The following is a 20371-nucleotide window of genomic DNA, read 5'->3' on the forward strand; positions in this document are numbered from 1 at the left end:
TTTTTTTTCTCGGAAAAGACTACGCGTAGCATTGCCTTTACGCTACGTATGATTGTACAAATACGGCGTAGACGCTACGTATACGTATCTCTACGGGCCGCTACAGCCGATCTCGTCTCCTTCGATCTCGCGAAAGCAAACCCTAGCGCTCTCGCGAAAAGCTCCTTGATCCATCGCCATGGCGCCATCGGCTTCCGACGTCCTGCGCCTCGACGGCAACGGGAACCCGAGGACGCTCCGCCTCTTGGCGTCGCTCGTGGAGGCCGAGTCCCGCCGCTTCGCCGCCGCCGCCTCCGAGCCCGCGGAGAACGACCTCGTCCGGGCGTTCCGCGGCGGCGCGACCCCGGCCGTCCCCATCGCCGAGTTCCTCGAGCGCCTCCAGCGCTGCAACTACTTGTTTGATGGCGCCGTCTACGTCCTCGCGGCGGCGTACCTCGCGCTCTTCATGCGCAGCCCCGCCGCGCTCGAGGCCGGGATCGTCGTCGAGCCGGCCACCGCGCACCGCCTGATTTCCGTGGCGGTCCTGCTCGGTGCCAAGTTCAGCAGCCCGAGGTACTACGAGAGGCGGGTGGAGTCGTTCCAGGTATGCTCGGGCGAGTCCATCCGGTCCACCGAGCTGTGCCCGATCGAGTTGCTGTTCCTACGCGCCCTCGACTACCGGGTCTTCATCGACGACGAAGAATTCCGGCGCTTCTTCAGGATCCTGGAACGCCGTCCAGCTCCAGCGCGCAGCGTGGCTTGTGCAGCGAAGAAGAGGAAGGCCGAGGAGGAGGTGGAACCACGCCGCGTGCGAGCTTGCCAGCTAGCCGCCCGCTACGGCATCTCAGGATTCAACCAGAGCTAAGTTTTCAATTCTCTCTCTCACTATTGCATCCTCGAATTGTTTCTTGCATTGCATTTGAATCATGCCACTCAGGAACTCACCACGCTTTCCTTCTATCGCTTACTTGGTACTACTTACTGTCGTTTCTGTGTTTTCAATGGAGGTTGTTTCCGGTGGAGATCCATCCAGCAGAGGGAAGGAGTCAGAGGACGAGAAGCCAGAGCTCACAGCAGACGGAGATCAAATGTTCGCCTAAATGTCAAGTCTGTCAGATTGAGTACGACAAGTGTTAGTCCACTTGAGTCCACTGTTGTCGTCTATGTCTAGTCTTGGCTAAGAAGTAGCGTGTTACAGTCAGTTAGTCATTACTCCCTCCGTCTCAAAATAAGTGTCTGGATTTAATACTAAATCGGCGACACTTATTTTGTGACGGAGGGAGAGTCCTTGTGTAAGATTCTTTTGATATATCAATAAAGAGTATTTGATGTTTTGCACGATGGCTCATAGCGTCGTGCAATTCACGTGTCCAGAAATTATTTAGCCCAAATCAGAGTCTAGTGTTCTCGTCTAGCTATTCTGTTACGATCAGCTATTCATTAGTACTGTAAGATCATCAAGGTTTCAATTTCAAAGATCAATAAAGAGTATACTTTTTGCTGGATTTGAAATCTTTGAAATATGCAAATCGATCACTGACCTGCATGGACAATTTACAGTATTTCCCTGTGTTCTTCTTTCATAACATAATAAGTCTTGAAGGAAACGAAAGGATTGTTCTCAGTCTCATGTCTAGGGCCAAAAGACATACATGTTCTGAGCAGGAAACAAGAATATATATACTTATAACCCTGATGCACAATCGATTCACAATAATGCATCTTACACGCACACCTGCATTGACAACTGCTGTGATGGCCATGAGAATGTGGCCACATAATTAACCCAACACTTCATACAACAAGTTCACACCAATCACTTTGAGTTCTGGATTCGAATGGCTGCTCTGGCTAGTGACTATGACTCCACTGAATCTGACACGAAAAGAAGACAACAAATCAGAGAACTGACAAGAATTCTCCACTAAAAAATGTATATGTGCAAACATGAACTGATTATAGGTATACATATGACCAAATATAAGAGCAGTTGGTAAAACTTATGAGAAATAGTCAAATTTTACATAAATAACAGGACTACACTGCAGATATATATTAATCTCAACTGAAACTGAGAAATGCATAGGCACTGGAATCATGTGTTTATCATCGTAACTATGCAATACAGTTGGAAACATATAGGGCAGAGAGATCACGGTAACCAACAAAAAATGAATCACAAAATTAGATAAATAAAATTGATAGTCATAATAGAGACAATCAAACAGTAATCAGATATTGAGGGCTAAATATCTTCGAAGCACAAGTTCTTGCCAGTTCACCACTTTGATTGGTTCTGATGAGATTCAGAGTAATGATTCAGACTCTAAGTTGCAGCCATACCAGTTAATTTGATTTATTTCAAAATCATGAAAAATTACAGATGAGATGATGACCAAAAAAGTAATTTCAGTGACCTTATATCTATCAAGAAAAGTGGACAAGATAAGTCATGCTTGGCTGGATTTTAACTTATATTCCTTCCCTATTAGATTAACCATAAAACACTCCTGCATAATAGTTGGTTATTGTCATCTTGTTGGAGCCAAGACAACACACAATCTACCAAGGAAAAGCAATCACATCCAAGGAAGAAGACATGAAGCTTTGTCTGTTTGCTAGGTTCAGCTGTGTGCCTACATCCGCAGGAGCCGAAATTCAGGGTCTCTGCCCAGATATATTTCTTATCATGGTTGTTCGAGTTACATCTCACACAATTGCATACGTAAAAGGATATAAACCTGAGTATAGTACATTTACACAACTACTGCTTCCCAGATTAGGCAATCCCTTTATCTTTGCATATATTTGTCACACACAAAAGATTTAGTGATTTCTGCAATTCCACTTGGTCTCTGAATGGTGGATGGATATTACTTAATGACCTATGGTGTGGAAGACCCTTTCTTTACTTGTCTGAATAATCAAGATGGCAAGCAAATACTATAGCTCCTGATTTAAGTTAGTTTTCCCAGAAGCTCAGGAGAAATAAACACGACCCTTTAAACAAGACTTGCCTACTACAATAATGAGCTATCAAGCACCAAACAAGTTATGTGATAACTATGCAGGTACGGAGATAATTAGGATGCAACAGAGTGCTTACCCCTTTCATATTGTCTGTGATGACATCGATGGTGGGAAGTTGGTATATATGTGTGCGCGTAGGATATGATGCTTCAACCTGCAGATGCTCTCAACCTATCCCCCTTAAGATGAATCTCGCCCTCGAGATTCGGGTTGGCTAGAAAATAGGTGAGGGTGGTCTTTCCGTAGATCTTCCTCTCGCTCCCCGGATGCTTCATCCTCGGTATGGTGGCTCCACTGAACTTTGCAAAACTTGATAACCTTGCTGCGGGTGACTCGGCTGGCATACTCAAGAATCTTGACTGGTTTCTCCTTATAAGTCAAATCACTATCCAACTGAATCACCTCCAGTGGCATTGTATCTCTCAGCGGTATATCAGCCATCTCTGTATGGCACTTCTTCAACTGGGAAACGTGGAACACATCGTGAACTCCTGACAATCCTTCGGGTAATTCCAACTTGTAAGCAACTTCTCCCATACGCTCCAAAACTTTGTATGGTCCTACAAAACGTGGCGCTAACTTTACCTTAACTCCAAAGCGCTTAACTCCCTGAAGTGGAGATACACGAAGATAAACTATGTCTCCGATTTCGTAAACTGTCTCCTTACGTTTTGAATCCGCATAGCTCTTCTGTCTGGATTGGGCTACCTTGAGCCTATCGTGAATCAACTTCACCTTCTGTTCAGACTCCTTAATCAAATCTGGTCCAAACAACTGGCGGTCTCCAACTTCGTCCCATAACAATGGTGTTCTACACCTCCTTCCGTACAAAGCTTTGAAAGGGGCCATCTTCAAACTGGATTGATAACTGTTGTTGTAAGAGAACTCTGCATATGGCAAGTTATCGTTCCAACTAGATCCATAATCTAGCGCACAAGCTCTCAGCATGTCCTCCAGAATCTGATTGACTCTCTCAGTCTATCCATCTGTCTGTGGATGAAAGGCTGTACTGAATTCTAGCCTGGTACCCAAAGTTTCATGTAACTGATGCCAGAACTTTGAGGTGAACTGGGTTCCTCTATCTGATACAATGCTCCTCGGAACTCCATGCAGACATACGATTCTGGTCATGTATATCTTTTCCAACTTAGTACTGGTGTAAGTGGTCTTCACTGGGATGAAATGAGCTACCTTCGTCAAACGATCGACTACAACTCATATTGAGTCATAGCCTGAACGAGTCCTGGGCAATCCCGTGATAAAATCCATGCCTAGTTTATCCCACTCCCATTCGGGTATCGGCAATGGCTGTAGCAATCCTGCTGGCTTCTGATGCTCTGCCTTCACTCTCTGACATACATCACAAACTGCTACATACTCCGCAATATCCTTCTTCATTCCAGTCCACCAGAAAGTATCCTTCAAATCCAAATACATCTTGGTATTTCCTGGGTGAATCGAATACGGCAAGTCATGAGCCTCCTGCAGAATCAACTTCCTGATCTCCGGGTCATTAGGCACATAAACGCGGTCCTCAAACCATAAGGTATCGTGCTCGTCCTCACGAAATCCCTTGGCTTTTCCTTTGCTCATCCTTTCCTTTATTCCGGCAATCTCCTTGTCTGTCTTCTGAACTTCTCTGATCTTATCCATTAGAGTAGACTGTATCTCCAATGCTGCAACATAGCCTCTCGGAACTATTTCCAAACATAGCTCGCGAAGATCCTCGGCTAATTCCTTCGGTAACTCTCCGATCATGAGTGTGTTGACATGGCTCTTGCGGCTCAACGCATCTGCTACTACGTTAGCCTTTCCGGGGTGATAATGCAATCTCATATCATAATCCTTTATGAGCTCCAACCATCTCCTTTGCCTGAGATTCAACTCCTTCTGCATGAAGATGTATTTCAAACTCTTGTGATCCGTGTACACCTCACAGTGGTTTTCGATGAGAAAATGTCTCCATGTCTTCAACGCATGTACTACGGCTGCTAACTCCAAATCATGCGTAGCGTAATTCATCTCATGGGGTTTAAGCTGTCGTGAAGCATATGAAACAACTCTTCCTTCCTGCATAAGCACTGCTCCAAGTCCTCGACGAGAAGCGTCGCAGTATACTTCATAATCCTTGCGCTGATCTGGCAGAATCAACACCGGTGATGTAACCAAAAGTTTCTTCAACTCTTGGAAACTAGCTTCACATTCCTCAGTCCAGTTGAACTTGGTGTCCTTCTTCAACAGCTCCGTCATGGGCTTAGCAATCCTTGAGAAATTCTCAATGAATCTCCGGTAGTATCCTGCAAGTCCAAGAAAACTCCGGATCTCTCCAATTGATGTGGGTGATTCCCAGTTTGTCACAGTGTCAACTTTGGTGGGGTCTAATGCTATTCTTTCTCCGGATATATCATGTCCGAGGAATCCAACTTCCTTCAACCAAAACTCACATTTGCTGAACTTGGCGTATAACTGATGTTCTCTGAGCTTCTCAAGTACCAAACGCAAATGTTCCTTATGCTCCTCTTCATTCTTGGAGTAGACCAAAATATCATCAATGAACACCACGACGAACTTATCCAAAAACTCCATAAACACCTTGTTCATCAGGTTCATGAAATAGGCAGGTGCGTTAGTTAGACCAAATGACATAACAGTATACTCGTACAGCCCATACCTAGTGGTAAAAGCCGTCTTAGGTATATCCTGCTCTCGAATCTTCAACTGATGGTATCCTGACCGCAGATCGATCTTGGAAAATACCTTAGCTCCTTGTAAGCGGTCAAACAGATCATTGATCATCGGCAGTGGGTACTTGTTTTTGATGGTCACTTCATTCAGTCCTCGATAATCAACAACCATCCTTAACGATCCATCCTTCTTCTCCACTAGAAGCACTGGCGATCCCCAAGGTGAAGAACTTGGGCGAATATAGCCTTTATCTAGCAACTCCTTAATCTGCTTCTTAATCTCCTCCAAATCCTTTGCGGGCATCCTGTACGGTCTCTTAGATATTGGCCCTGTGCCTGGCAAAAGCTCAACCAAAAACTCAATGTCTCTATCCGGTGGCATGCCTGGCAACTCCTCTAGAAATACGTCACGGAAATCCTTCACCACTGGTACTTCCTCCTGTACAACTCCTGATAAAGAATTCACCTGAGTCCTCTTCGGCACCTGCCGGGATACATACTTGATCCTTCTTCCTTCTGGGGTGGTAAGCAAAATCGACTTACTAGCGCATTCAATGTTCCCTCCATACTTCGATAACCAATCCATGCCTAATATCACATCCAGTCCTTGCGATTTCAATACTATTAGGTCCGAGGGAAATACGTAGTTATCAATCCTTAATGGTAACCGATCACACCATAGACTAACCATATACTCTGCTCCTGGCGAGGTTACTAACATGGGTGACCTAAGGGCTTGGGTTGGCAATTCATACTTATCCACAAATTCCCTTGATATGTATGAATGCGATGCACCAGTATCAAAAAGAACGAGTGCAGTAAATGACTTAACCAAAAACTTACCTATTACTGCATCTGGCTAGGCTTCAACCTCCTCCACGCTAACGTGGTTCACATGTCCTTTGTTGAAAGGGTTGGGCTTCTTCCCAGAGCTTCCATTGCCATTTCCATTCTTAGCTTCAGGACACTCATTAGCATAATGTCCAGTCTTCTGGCACTTGTAGCAAGTGACTTGGCTCAGATCTCTCTTAGCTGGGGTCGATGGGTTGGTACGGTTCTGTCCGTTGCTTCCTCCATTCTCATTACCATTCTTGGGTCCACTATGGTTGTGCGAACCTCCTGCTCCATGGGTATGCTAAAAAGGTCCTCCCGAATTCGGGGTAAAACGTGGCTTCTGATGAGCTCCAGAATTGTACTTCGCTTGTCCATACTTCCTCTTGCGGCTTTTAATCTGCTGCTGCTTCCCTTCAATCATGAGAGCTCTATCTACCAACTCTTGGTAGTTGTTGAAGGTTGCTACCATCAACTGCATGCTCAGCTCATCATTCAGCCCTTCCAGAAACTTCTCCTGCTTGGCTGCATCTGTAGCAACGTCATCTGGGGCATAACGTGCTAACTTACTAAAGTCCTCCACATACTGGCCTACGGTGCGTCCTCCTTGGCGTAAGTTGTGAAACTCACGCTTCTTCATGGCCATAGCTCCTGCTAAAACATGGGCAGTAAAGAAAGCTTGCTGAAACTGGTCCCATGTGACAGTGTCGATGGGGTGAGTGGCTGTGTAATTCTCCCACCATGATGGTGCGGGTCCATCAAGCTGATGTGCGGCAAAACGCACTCTCTCGCATCTGTGCATCCTGCAGTGGTCAACTCCCTTCCAACTTTGCGGAGCCAATCATCTGCAAGAATCGGCTCGGTGCTACTGGAATACACCGGCGGATTTAGCCTCAAGAAATGGGTCAAATGATCAACAGGTGTGGTGGTGGTGGGTTGTTGTTGTTGTTGCCTTGGTTCTGTACTAGTGCTTGCATCAAGATATTCTACTGCTGAATCAACTGAGTGATCTCCGGTGGGAAAACAAATCCGGTGTCGCGTCTCGGAGGCATTTGATGGGTTTAGAAAAGATGAGAATTTAGAATAGAATGAGGTCTAGAGAGAAAACACTACCCATATGCACATGAGACAAACACAATCAATATCACTCAAATCAATTCAAACAAGGCATACAATCGATCTAACTATCGTCACAAAGTGCTCGGACTATACTATATACATGGGGGAATACTACTACTGATTATGGTGGTCTACTAGAAATTTTGATCGGTCGAAGACTCCATGATATCTGCTCCAGCTTCATCAACAAAGTCATCTTCACTGGGGTCCGAGTCGGTGTCGTCGATGATGATGTAGTTACCCGGGCAAGCGCAATCATCGTCTTCTCCTCCTGGTGCTGGGTCTCCCATGAATACTCCGATCTTCTTTATCAGGTCGTCATTCTTCTCCAACAACATGGCGATCTCCTCCTCATATCCATCGCGCGTAGACTTGAGTTCTTCCTCCAACTCCGTGATCTTGGTCAATGCCTTCTTCAGATCTATCATGCCTGTGCACATTTGGTTCTCCTGGCGACGAATGTGTTGGTTTAACTCCTGGATGAAAGTTGCAATTGATCTATCCTTCTTGGTACTGATCATCTCCCATTGCTCATCTCGGCGCCCACAAATCTGGTAAATGGTATCCATAAGCTCCTTGTGGTAAACTTCTCCAATGCGTCCCATGGTGATGTGGGCTGCCATGCTCTTTCCTAGACTCCAGGTTGGTGCATCAAAGGAAAACTCTATGGGCTCGGTGACGGGCATGAACGTCCTTCCTGGAACTTGAACTTGAATCATCCAACGCTCCTCTTCTGGTAGTGTGGCGTTGTAGGTTCTGGTGAAGCTTGGTATTCCGATGTTCAGGTATCTAGTGACTTCCTTCAAGTGGCGTCCAAAGGGTGTATCTTCATCTGGTTGCATGAACTTGTTCCTGGCATCCGCCATCCTAAAAGAGTGGAAAATGGAGAGGAGACAGAAATGAGAAGAGAATAGTGATCTAGGGTTTAAGCTTAGTGGTCGTGTCCTACAGTCAGCGTGTGCTCTGATACCATCTTGTAGCGACCAGACCTCAGACGGTCAAGTCTCTGTGCATCAGTGTCATCCCTGGATCAGTAATGCTGACACGCACAGTACTCGAAGGATTTATAACAAAGTAGCAATCACACACTTATTACCTCGAATGTCTCAAAAGAGAACTTAATACAATAAATATGGCTTAAGGCCATCTAAAAAGATAACAGCGGAAGACTTGGAAGATAAGCGAGTCCATCAACTCCAACGACATCACTGAGTATAGAACCACGACCTAAGGCACCTTACTCGTCGTCTGAAAAGTCTGCAACATGAAACGTTGCAGCCCGAAAACGGGTCAGCACATGGAATATGCTGGCAATGTAACACATAGAGAGTAATGAACAGAATAATGCTATACTACATGCATATTTGGCTGGTGGAAAGCTCTATGGTTACAGTTTTGCGAAAAGCCAATTTTTCCCTACTGCAAAGGAATAAAATTTATTCAACTATCATGGTGGTTGTTAAACATTGAGAATGGGTGACACCATCTCAATCCCAATTAAGTTTCAACATTAATCCCAACAAAATTAATTAAAGTAACATGATGAGATTCACATGATAATCCAAGTACTAGATACTCAAGTTGTCCATATCCGGGGACACGACTAACCATGATTAGTTTATACACTCTGCAGAGGTTTGCACACTTTTTCCCACAAGGCTCGATCTCCTCCGTTGGGATTCTCGCACTACATGATGTTTGAGAAATGGATGACCGAGACATAGTCTTTCAGAAGCGTTTGCACCTTACAATCGGGTAGACAGTAACACCTACAACCCCTACATCTGCTAGTCTACCACTGTAAGAGTTCATACAATTTAATCAACTATGCTAGAGCCCATAATAGCTTGTGGCTGCACACGGAAGTTTCTAGCATGAATAATCTCATGATCCCTTTGAGCCTGGGTAGCGGTCCATAAAAAAACAGGCAATCGTTGGAATACCCAGGTGCCTCAATCCACCCAGATGTGTGTTTAAGTAGCCATCTTAAATTGAACCATTAATTAACAATCTCACATCTGTCATGGATACACTCACCCAATCCACGTCTACTAGCATAACATAGCAATATAAGCAAACGTAGAAGTAACTCCCAAGGGTTTGGTAATAAACATGGCAATAGGTTCTACCTCATCAGCTACTTCCCAACCCACAATTTAATCAGATCCTAATCATGCGATTGTTTGAGGATTGATTTAATGCAATAAAACTGGGTATGAAAAGAGGTATGATCAAAGTGTTACTTGCCTTGCTGATGATCTGTGAAACCTAGGGATTCGAAGTAGCAAGCGGCGCACTCCGGGTACTCTATCGCAAACAAACAAGCATACAATAAGTACTCGTCTAATGCACAGGTAAAACTCAAATAAGAGATCTAACCAGAAAGTTCAACTTAAGAACTCCGGTTTGCAAAAAGAATCAAATCAAACGAAGCAACGAAAGTCAAACGGCGAAAGAAACAAGCTTCATTTACTAATCTGGACCTAAGTCAAATTTTACAGTAGCAAAAACTTGTTTGAGTTGGTTAAACAGAAAGAGGGTTTCGAGACGAAACTCTAGGCGCTTGAATCGCCTGATTCCGACAAACGAGCGAAAAGTTAAACCAAAACGAAAAACAGATCGGAAATCGCAATCAGAAATAATCGCGGAAAATCCGAGAAAAGACAAACTGACGAACAGTTTAACGAACGGACGTTCGTTAACTGTAACTAAACGATGAACACGTTCGTTAAAACGAACGAACGCTCGCTAAATAAGAAAACCGAAAAAAACAAAACAAAACCGATCTAAAAAAACCTAGGGTTTTCTAAAAAAACCGAATCGGTTTTCTTCAGAAAACCGGGCGGCGGGCGGCTACTCCGGCGGGGCGACGGGAGGCGGCGTGGGGCGGCGGGGCTGCGGGCGTTGGCGGCGGCGGCTTTCCCGGCGACGACGGCGACCTTGGGCGGCTGGGCGGGTTCCGGCGGCGGGGCTGCGGGTTCGGTGGCGAGGTGAGGGGCAGCGGCGGCGGCTATTTAAGGAGGGGGGTGCGGCTTGGGGAAGGGGGCGCCTCGGGAGGCGTGCTCCTCCCGGACTCGGGCGGCGGCGGCGGTCTCTGATCCGGAGACGGCGGTGGGAGGCGGTGGCGCGGGCGGGCCGGCCTGGTTTGGCTGGGCTTCGACCCAGTCGGGCGTGCACTGAGAAAAATTCTAGAAAATAAAATAAAATTCTAAAAATGCCAAAATAAATTTTTTACCGTCTAAATAAAACATTTAGAACAAGATGAACATTTTCTTGGCCCTAAAATACAAATTTAAAAAAGTGTAATTTTCCTAAATTCAAATAGAATAGCAAAACTCCAAATAGAATAAGATTTGATTTTTTTATTAAATCCTCAATATTTCTTATTTTTGGGAAAGTCATTTTATTCTCTCTCTCTTATTTTTATAAATGAAATAATTAAAAATAAAATAAATAAAATCAAATGATCCTATTTTCAAAATTTAAGAAAACCTAAATATGAAAATAATGAAATCCCCAACTCTCTCCGTGGGTCCTTGAGTTGCGTAGAATTTCTAGGATTAAACAAAAATGCAATAAAATATGATATGCAATGATGATCTAATGTATAATTTGAAATGTTATAATGCAATGTCTTGACGTCCAGTGAGAAACATTCCAAGTCTGACATCCCTAACGATGATGAACTTGCCGAGTCATCTTCGGATCTTAGTAGTAGCAAATACCTCTCTGTTGCACCTCTCAGGTAATACCGGTACCTGGATTCCAGTGGGATCGTCTTCTCCATCTGCCACTGGTTCAAACTCGGACCTTCAATCTGCCTAATGGTATAATAGAGGTCAAATGTGCCATCTGCATCGTGTTCACGGACAGCAAACATCCCAGGTCTGCCTTCCCCTGCATCTACAATGGCAATCGGTGGCCTTCGGCAGCCAGGTGGGAGGTCCGCAATGGAGAACTCCATCCTTCTGGTGTCAAGCATGAGCAATTTCGGCCGAAGACCACAGGGCTCTTGGACGACGCCGTCGACACGCCGGTGCCCACTAACAAATCGCCCCAGGCCTGAAACGCAACGGATCGTCATTCTCCGGTGCTTGAAGAGAAGACGAAGGCGACCAGCTTCGTTTTGCACTGCGCCATCCAAATCACTCTGAATGACGTTTCTTCCGCCTCCTCGCCGGAGGGAGCTAGGAAGGGCTCGCACCAGCGCTCCAACTCCACGCGGAGCGGGTGCTCCACCGAAGCGGTCAGGTCGTCAGGGGTTGGGGGGAGCTGGAGGCACCGCCGGTGGAGAGGGTCGCACACCGCGAGCTCTGTGAAGACAGGGGATTCCTCCCCAACGTCGTCCTCGGGGGTGCGGTCGAGGAGGACGCGGCCGTCGCGGACGTCCCGGACGATCCAGCTGCCGTGGGAAGGGAGGAAGGAGTAGGAGAAATCCGCGGCGAGGGAAACTGCGCGGGCAGCGGGCGCGGAGGCGTGGGGCGGGCGGGCGGGGTGGAAGCCGTTGTGGTTGAGGAAGCCGAGGAAGGGCCGGGCGTGGAGGGAGCGGAAGCGCCGGAGGAATGCGCGGTCCGTGACGAGCCGGCGGAAGGCGACGCAGGCCGCGGAGGCGCAGACGAGGTCGGCCGGGGTGGGCAGCAGGAGGAAGATCTCCGCCAAGAGGTCGTCGGTGACCGGCAGGGAGCTCATTTCCGACATTTCCTGGCTGGTCGCCGGTGGGGTGGATGAAGGAAGGAGTTTTGGCGTCGCTGGATCGGAACTCGGCAGCTGCGTTGGCCTGGAAGGTCCAATGTCCAGCAATAAAATGGTTTGGCCTCTCGTGAAAGCCAGACGTGATTACTCCTACGTGAAAGCGCACTCTGCCTCTTGTGACCATGTTTTTTTTTGCTTCTTTGCAAAAGTAACAGAGTTACGGATAATAGTCTACAGATTATGAAAAACATACTCATCCGGGAACCAGTAACGCGTAAATTATGTGAAACAAAACCGATCAATATCCAAATGAAACGGATTCAAACTTCTCCTAGAAAAATATCTGTGGTGCAAACTTAAAGAAAAAAAGTAATAAAAAATGAATTTGAGGCATGTGCCAGACCGAAGAGACGGATTCCTTTCTCCGGGCCCATTTCTTTGTTTGCGTCAGAGAATCCCGCACAATGTTTGCAATCAATGCAAACTAAGAGCATCTCCAGCCGCGCCCCCAACAGGCCCTCCCAGTCGTTTTTGCAGCGCCGGCGCCGAAAAAACGGTCCAGTCGCCCCCCAGAAGCACGTTTTTCGCCGGCTCGGGCCGAAACTGGTGCCGGCTGACCCAGGCAGAACCCGGCACCCAGGGCAGCGAAAAGGGCGCGTGGGTCCGCCCTGTCGGCGAGTCCAGCGCCTATTCCCGCCGTTTCTTCCCGCTTTTCCCCCACTCCCCTCCCATTTTCTCTTTCCTCCCGCCAATCTCCCTCCCGCTCGCCTCCCAGCCGGCTGCCATGCCACCGAAGAAGTACGTCGTCCCCCGCACGGTGGCAACCGCGACCGCCTCCGTCGCCCCGCCGAAGCCGAGGAAGCCGAGGGTGCCGCCGTCCAAGCCACCGGGAATGCCAAACGCCTAGTGGAGGGCGGAAGTTTAGCGACGGGAGGCTGTCATTGCCGACCGGCGGAACAGGGCCTTCGCCAAGAAGGCCCGTGACAACGCGGCGCGCGCGGCTGCGGCGGACCAGTTAGAAAATAGGGGTTTCCGTGGGGCAAAGCCTCTCCACGTCTTTCTATATATATAACAATCAGCATACAATTACATACGTATAAGGTGCGTGTACATGACACGCTAGACCTATTTTAACACTCCCTCTCAATCTGAACTTCTACTCTGTACAAGGTTTAGATTGGTACTAAAACGGTCTAGCATCTGTCTGGTGGCTGGTTTAGTAAACACATCAGCCAGCTGATCGTTAGAAGAAATGAATCTGACCTCAAGAGCTCCAGAAGCAGCACGCTCACACACAAAGTGAAAATCAATCTCGATGTGCTTGGTACGTGCATGGAAAACCGGGTTGGCAGTTAGATATGTGGCCCCTAAGTTATCACACCAGAGAACCGGAACACGCTGCTGAGACACTCCAAGCTCTTTGAGTAGTGACTCTACCCAGATGGCTTCAGCAGCTCCATTCGCCAAGGCTTTGTACTCGGCCTCTGTGCTCGACCTCGACACTGTTGGTTGTTTCTTCGAACTCCAGGAAATGAGATTCGGTCCAACGAATATGGCGAAACCTCCAGTTGATCGACGATCATCCGGACAACCTGCCCAATCTGCATCAGTGAAGATACTAATGCTAGTAGAGACAGCCTTGCGAAATTTCAGCCCTGTGTGCAACGTTCCTTTCACATAGCGTAAAATCCGCTTAACAGCTTCCCAATGAGCATCAGTGGGTTGTGAGAGAAACTGACACACCTTGTTCACTGCAAATGAAATATCCGGACGGGTGAGTGTTAAATACTGCAGTCCACCAACAACACTGCGATACCGGAAAGAATCATCGGTACTGAGAGGCCGTCCAGACACTCGTGCAAGCTGCTCGGAAATGGTGTGGAAGTAGGCTTACAATTCTCCATGCTCACACGGTGTAAAAGATCCAAGGCATACTTCCGTTGAGTCAATGTCAGCCCCCTGAATTGTAGGACGCTTCCAGACCAAGGAAATACTCCAACGGCCCAAGGTCCTTGATAGGAAAACTGGCAGCGAGGGCATGAACAAGACCATCAACCGCACATGGAGAAGATCCGGCAATGACAATGTCATCCACATAGACAAGCATATAGATCTGAACATCATGATAGCGGAAGAAAAACAGAGATGTATCTGCTTTGGAGGAGGCAAAACCCAAAGCGAGAAGACGAGCACTGAGCCGAGCGTACCATGCATGAGGGGACTGCTTGAGTCTATAGAGTGCGCGCTGAAGCTTGCACACATGCGAGGGAAAACGACCATCCTCGAAACAGGTGGCTGCTGCATATAGACGTCCTCAGAGAGATACCCATGAAGGAAAGCATTGCTGACATCAATCTGCCGAAGACTCCAACCACGAGAAACAGCCAAGGCAAGAACCAAACGAACGGTGGCCGGCTTGACAACCGGACTGAAGGTATCCCATAGTCAATGCTAAGCTGCTGTGTGAAACCACGGGCGACCAGACGAGCTTTGTACTTATCAACAGAGCCATCCGGACGGTGCTTGGTTTTGAAGATCCATTTGCTCCCAACAACATTGACACCGCGCGGCCGAGACACAAGAACCCAAGTCTTGTTGTGATGCAGAGCAGTGAGCTCATCAATCATTGCGGTACGCCAGGCAGTCTCACGGAGAGCATCACGATGAGAGACAGGCACCGCAAGAAACGCACGGCGACGGGGATCATAGCGGATAGTCCCGTCAGTAGGAATAAGAGCACGACGAGTATGATCGCGGGTGCGGGTAACCATGGTGTGTGCAGGAGCAGCTGGGGGCGTCGCGGTCGAGGGAGCTGGACTCCCCTCGACAGAGGGCGACGCGAGCTGCGGTGGCGATGGCGGAGCAGCATCCTCGAGCACCGGGGCGGGGGACACCACGTCACCGCGCGGCAAGGAGGCCGCAGAGGGGCCGGGTGAAGCGGCCGGGTCCGAGGACGGGCCGGTCGAGCCGGGCGAGGCGGTAGCCGATGGACCAGCCAGGCCGGGCAAGGCGACGATCGAGCCGCGCGACGCGGGAGCCGAGCGAGGAGACGTGCATGTCCCATGCATGTTGATCGCCAAGGAGTGCTGCGCAACGGCCACATGGGGGCGGCGGGCAGAGGGCGTGCATGCGCCATGCACGTTGAGTGCCGGAGAGGGGGGAACCGAAGAATCCTGCATAGAAGCAACATGGCCTGGGACAGGCGTGTTAGTAGACAAATAGGACAAGTCGTATTTGCGCATATGGTCACCTGTAGCCGGTTCAGTGGCAGGAAAAGAGAGAACATCAGCCAAAGAAGAGATATCGACAGTGACCCCAGGAGTGGCATAGGGAAAAACAGACTCGTCGAAAACAACATCACGGGAGATGTAGATACGTCCCATGGAATGACCAAGACACTTGTATCCCTTATGCATCGGACTATAGCCCAAGAAAACACACATGGTGGAACGGAAAGCAAGTTTGTGTGCATTATATTTGCGCAAACTAGGCCAGTAGGCGCACCCAAAAGTGCGAAGAAACTTATAATCGGGGTGCACCTTAAGGAGACGATATATGGGTGTATCTTGTTGAAGAACAGGTGTAGGCATGCGATTAATAAGATAGCATGACGTAAGGAATGCCTCATCCCAAAAACGCAATGGGAGAGAGGAATAAGCCAGCAAAGCAAGGCCTGTTTCAACAAGATGACGGTGTTTGTGTTCAGCAATGCCATTCTGCTGAGACGTGTGCGGGCAAGACACACGATGGGAGATGCAGTGCGTTGGAAATAACGATGCAACCGGTGATACTCACCACCCCAGTCGGACTGAACAACTATGATTTTAGTGTGGAGAAGACGCTCAACATGAGCCTGAAAGGCATAAAATACCTGCTCAACGTCAGACTTATGCTTAAGGAGATAAATCCAAGAGAAGCGAGAGTAATCGTCAACAAAGCTCACATAATATTTATAACCTCCGGAAGAAGCAATAGCTGGCCCCCAAACATCAGAATGAATTAACTCAAGAGGCATAGTGGAAACATGATGTGATAAATGATAAGGCAATTGTCGACTTTTAGCACGCTGACAAGCATCACACGCGGAAGTCTGCCGTTCAGAAGAACACACTAAATCATTATTCCTAACAATGTTTTGAACAATATTATTCGAGGGATGACCGAGATGCTGGTGCCACTGGGACAGGGTGGTCTTGACGCTGAGGGACGCTTGGCGGGTGGAGGATGACGACGCGCGACCAAACGGGATGGGGTAGAGTCCACCATGACATCTATCGTGAAGAAGGATTTTCTTCGTGGCCGTGTCCTTGACAAGGAAAAAGAAACAGTGAAATTCCACAAAAACATCATTATCAAGGACGAGACGATAAACGGAGAGAAGATGTTGATGAATGTGTGGTAGACGAAGAATATTGCGTAAACGAAGGGATGAACCGGGTATAGTGGAATGACCAATATGCGAAATGGAAAAACCTGCACCGTTTGCCACTTGCACTTGATCCTTCCCGCCGTAGCGCTCGTGGAAGTGCAGACGATCAAGATCATTCGTCAGGTGGTCCGTCGCACCGGTGTCCAGAATCCAATGCGGCGGCTCATGGGAGGAGGATGTGGACGCGGAGTTGGCGGCGCGACGGTCATGATCATAGCAGCTGCAACAGTCGCCGGCCTCATGACCCCAATTCTTGCATATCTGGCACCGGGGACGCCAGCGGCGGTTGCGACCATCCCCGTTGCCACCTCCGTTTCCTCCTCCAATGCGGCTATTGCCGCCGTTGTTGTTGTTATGACCAGAGGCGTTGCCCTGACTGTTGCCATAGCCGCTCGAGCTGGGCGGGAGGGAACCGGCGGAGGGGCGGCCGCCGCTCGGGCGGCCAGAATCGGAGGCTCGGCCGGAAGTGTTGATGTAGACCGGCTGAGACGCGGCATTGGCGGAGGACTGCCAATCCACGTGCTCGGACTGCTGCTGCTGAAGGGCCTCGTAGTGGAGAACGCTGGAGTAGAACGCGGGGAACGTGATTGGCACGCCCGCGAAGTTCATGGAGGCGGCGATGGGGTTGAACGCTGAGCCGAGCCCGGTCAGCATGTAGTCGATGATCTCATCATCGCGAAGAGGAGAGCCGGTGGCGGCCATCGGGTCAGCGAGGGCCTTGACCTTCTGCATATACTCGCCGGCGGGACGATCTCCCTTGCGCAGTGCCTGAATCTGGCGCCGGAGGTTGCGCACGCCAGCGCTGTTCTCGGCGGCGAACATGGTGTGCACGGCCGCCCAGGCGGTGGCGGCCGACCTGCAGCCAATGAGCTGCGCGGAGATCTCCACGCTCATCGAACCGAGGAGATGCCCGAGAACCTTCTGATCCAGCGTCCACCATTGCTCGTAGTCGGGGTTGGACACGGTGCGGGCGGCCTCGCCGGTGCCTGTCGTCACGGTCGGCGCCGGCGCGGTGGTCGAGCCGTCGAGGAAGCCGTGGAGGCGAACTCCGGCGAAGTTGGGGAGGGCAAGAGCCCTCCAGAGCATGAAGTTGCCGCGGTCAAGCGAGACCGTGATGGGCGGAAGGACGGGGATGGGAGCCGTCGCGGCGGGTGGGGCGATGACGGGGGCGATCGGGACGAGCGCGGAGGGGGTGGTGAGCGTGAGCGCAGAGGAGGAGGTCATCGCGAGTGCCGACGTGGTGGACATCGCGGCGGCGGCGGCGGGAGGAGAGGCGGCGGCGGCTAGGGTAGGCTCTAATACCAAGTTAAAAAATAGGGTTTAGGGTTTTCCGTGGGGCAAAGCCTCTCCACGTCTTTCTATATATATAACAATCAGCATACAATTACATACGTACAAGGTACGTGTACATGACACGCTAGACCTATTTTAACAGGACCAAGCCGAGGCCGAGGCGAGTCGCGCGGGGATGATGAATCCACCCGGCAGCCACGCCCAGTACGCTCCCTGGGGCCAGCAAAGCGTCGGCTCCCCGTCGCCGCAGCCATGGGGATCGCCCTCGCCCAGCTACGCCGACGGGGACGTGCACGGTGGGTTCAACCCGAACGTGACCTTCCCCCATGGACACCCGGCCCAGCGCACGCCCTCGCCCGCCTTCACCGGCGTGCAGTACCCTCCATACACCGACCTGGCTTTCCTGCTGGGCGGGGCGGACATGCTCCAGAGCACCAACGAGGCGGTCAAGGCGTGGTACTTGGTGGAGCGCGGCCTCATCCTGAACCAGCTTCCCTCGACGACGCCGCCGACGCCCACGCCCACGCCGACGCCGCCGACGCCCACGCCCACGCCGCCGCCGCCAAGCCCGCGTGATGACGCTCCACGACACCCAGCAGCACCGAAGCCGCGCCGACACCGCCCAGCACAGAAGCAGCTCCGGCACCGCCAATCCCGCGCACGCCGACTCCGCCGACGCCTGGGGCCGACCCCGCCGAGTGATGCGTTGCGCACGCCAACTTGTGCCCCTCTATTTTTTGTACGCCTGACTATATCCGATCGCCGAACTGTGACTTGTGATCGCCGGACTTGTGGCGTCTTTTATGAGCGGGAACGACCAAGTTCGAATTTTCCACGTCCTGGGGCCGGCGCCTGGGGGCGTGACTGGGAGCTAGGTCGCCGCCAGGGGCCGAACTAGCGCCGGTTCGCCCCCAGACCGCTCTTTTTTAGCGCCCTGGGGGGCCGAACGTCTGGAGATGCTCTAACCTATGGACACATCCATTAATAATATATCCCTGCGATTTTCACTGCTGGGTCCTCCCCGCCCCTAGATTCCAACCAATTCTCGACACCACAACTTGTAAATTAATTCCTGTAAAAATCATCAGCTCAGAAGTAACATAAATTAAATCCATATTTGTAGATCACCAAGCGACAACTATAAGCATTGGAACAAGCCGAAGGCGCGTCCGCCTCTCCCTTATCGACACCGCACAAACTTGGTTCTAGCAGACAGTCGGGAAGTCATCGCCCTATGGCCCTACACGACCAACGCACCATAACACAACTGTCAATGATAAACAGATCACAGATCGACGGGATTTAACATGTAGACACACGAACGAAGACCCCATCGAAGCAGGTCCATCAAAGACAACCACTGACTGAATCCTACAAGATCCGCTAGATAAACACTTCCACACGCCCTTCGACGTCACTAGACACACCGCCATGGCGGGGGGTAGGCGTGGAGAAACTTATTCCATCTTCAGGGAGGCACCGCCGTCCTATCTTTATGATCATGACACAAACCCTAACCAAACTCAAAAGAACACCTAAAAGGGAATCATCCCGCCGGCAAGGGTCACAATCCACCACGCCCCAATGACCCTAATGCCATAGGAGACGAGGGTAACCAGCGACGGCGCCGATGGGAGGCAGAAACCCTAGTCGCATGTTCGCCCGAGAGGAGAGAGGAAGGGGTATGAGCCCGTTGCCATTAATCTTTCCTGATTATAAGTCTATTTTTAACTCTGACTGTGCAATTCTATTTATTTATTTAACTTTCGGTGATCAAGTCTAAGTTGACAGGACTTACTCATTACTAGATCATTGTTGGCGCGCGTTGCAGAGCTGGTCAATTTAGAATTTTCTTTAAAATAGAAAGAAATTAATCATGAACTTTAATAGAGTGATGAATAGTGAATTTAATTGGTTTGTAAAGGAAGTATTAGGTAGTTTGGCAGTACATGGTTTTTTCTTTGGTCTAATGGGCTTCAATTCGTGCGAGCAATTGCATAGCATAACAACATGCGAAAAGATGCCAAAATGAAGTCATGTGTATTGTGGTTTGAGATTTGGGAATAGTATTTTTTCATACTCTCATGTAAATCAGTTTAGATGGGTCTTGTAGATATGTTCATTGATTTGAATGGGGGGGGGGGGGTTGAATTATTTGGTTATTTACAATTTGCTTTCTATATTTTTTGTGATTGTGGATTGTTTAGTTCTTCAAAAATTGTTCCCTATGACTTGTGAATATTGTTCTTGATTATTGTCCCATGTCCTAATACTACAACCTCTATTCAGAATTAACTGTTGATTGTAGTTGAAA

General features: G+C 49.3%; 1 pseudogene; it reads right to left on the reverse strand.

The window, feature by feature from the left end:
- Nucleotides 1–3090: 3090 nt before the first annotated feature.
- Nucleotides 3091–17988, reverse strand: LOC123055737 (uncharacterized; annotated as a pseudogene).
- Nucleotides 17989–20371: the final 2383 nt, after the last annotated feature.

Source organism: Triticum aestivum, chromosome 2D, assembly GCF_018294505.1.
Source record: "Triticum aestivum cultivar Chinese Spring chromosome 2D, IWGSC CS RefSeq v2.1, whole genome shotgun sequence".
NCBI classification, from domain to species: Eukaryota; Viridiplantae; Streptophyta; class Magnoliopsida; order Poales; family Poaceae; genus Triticum; species Triticum aestivum.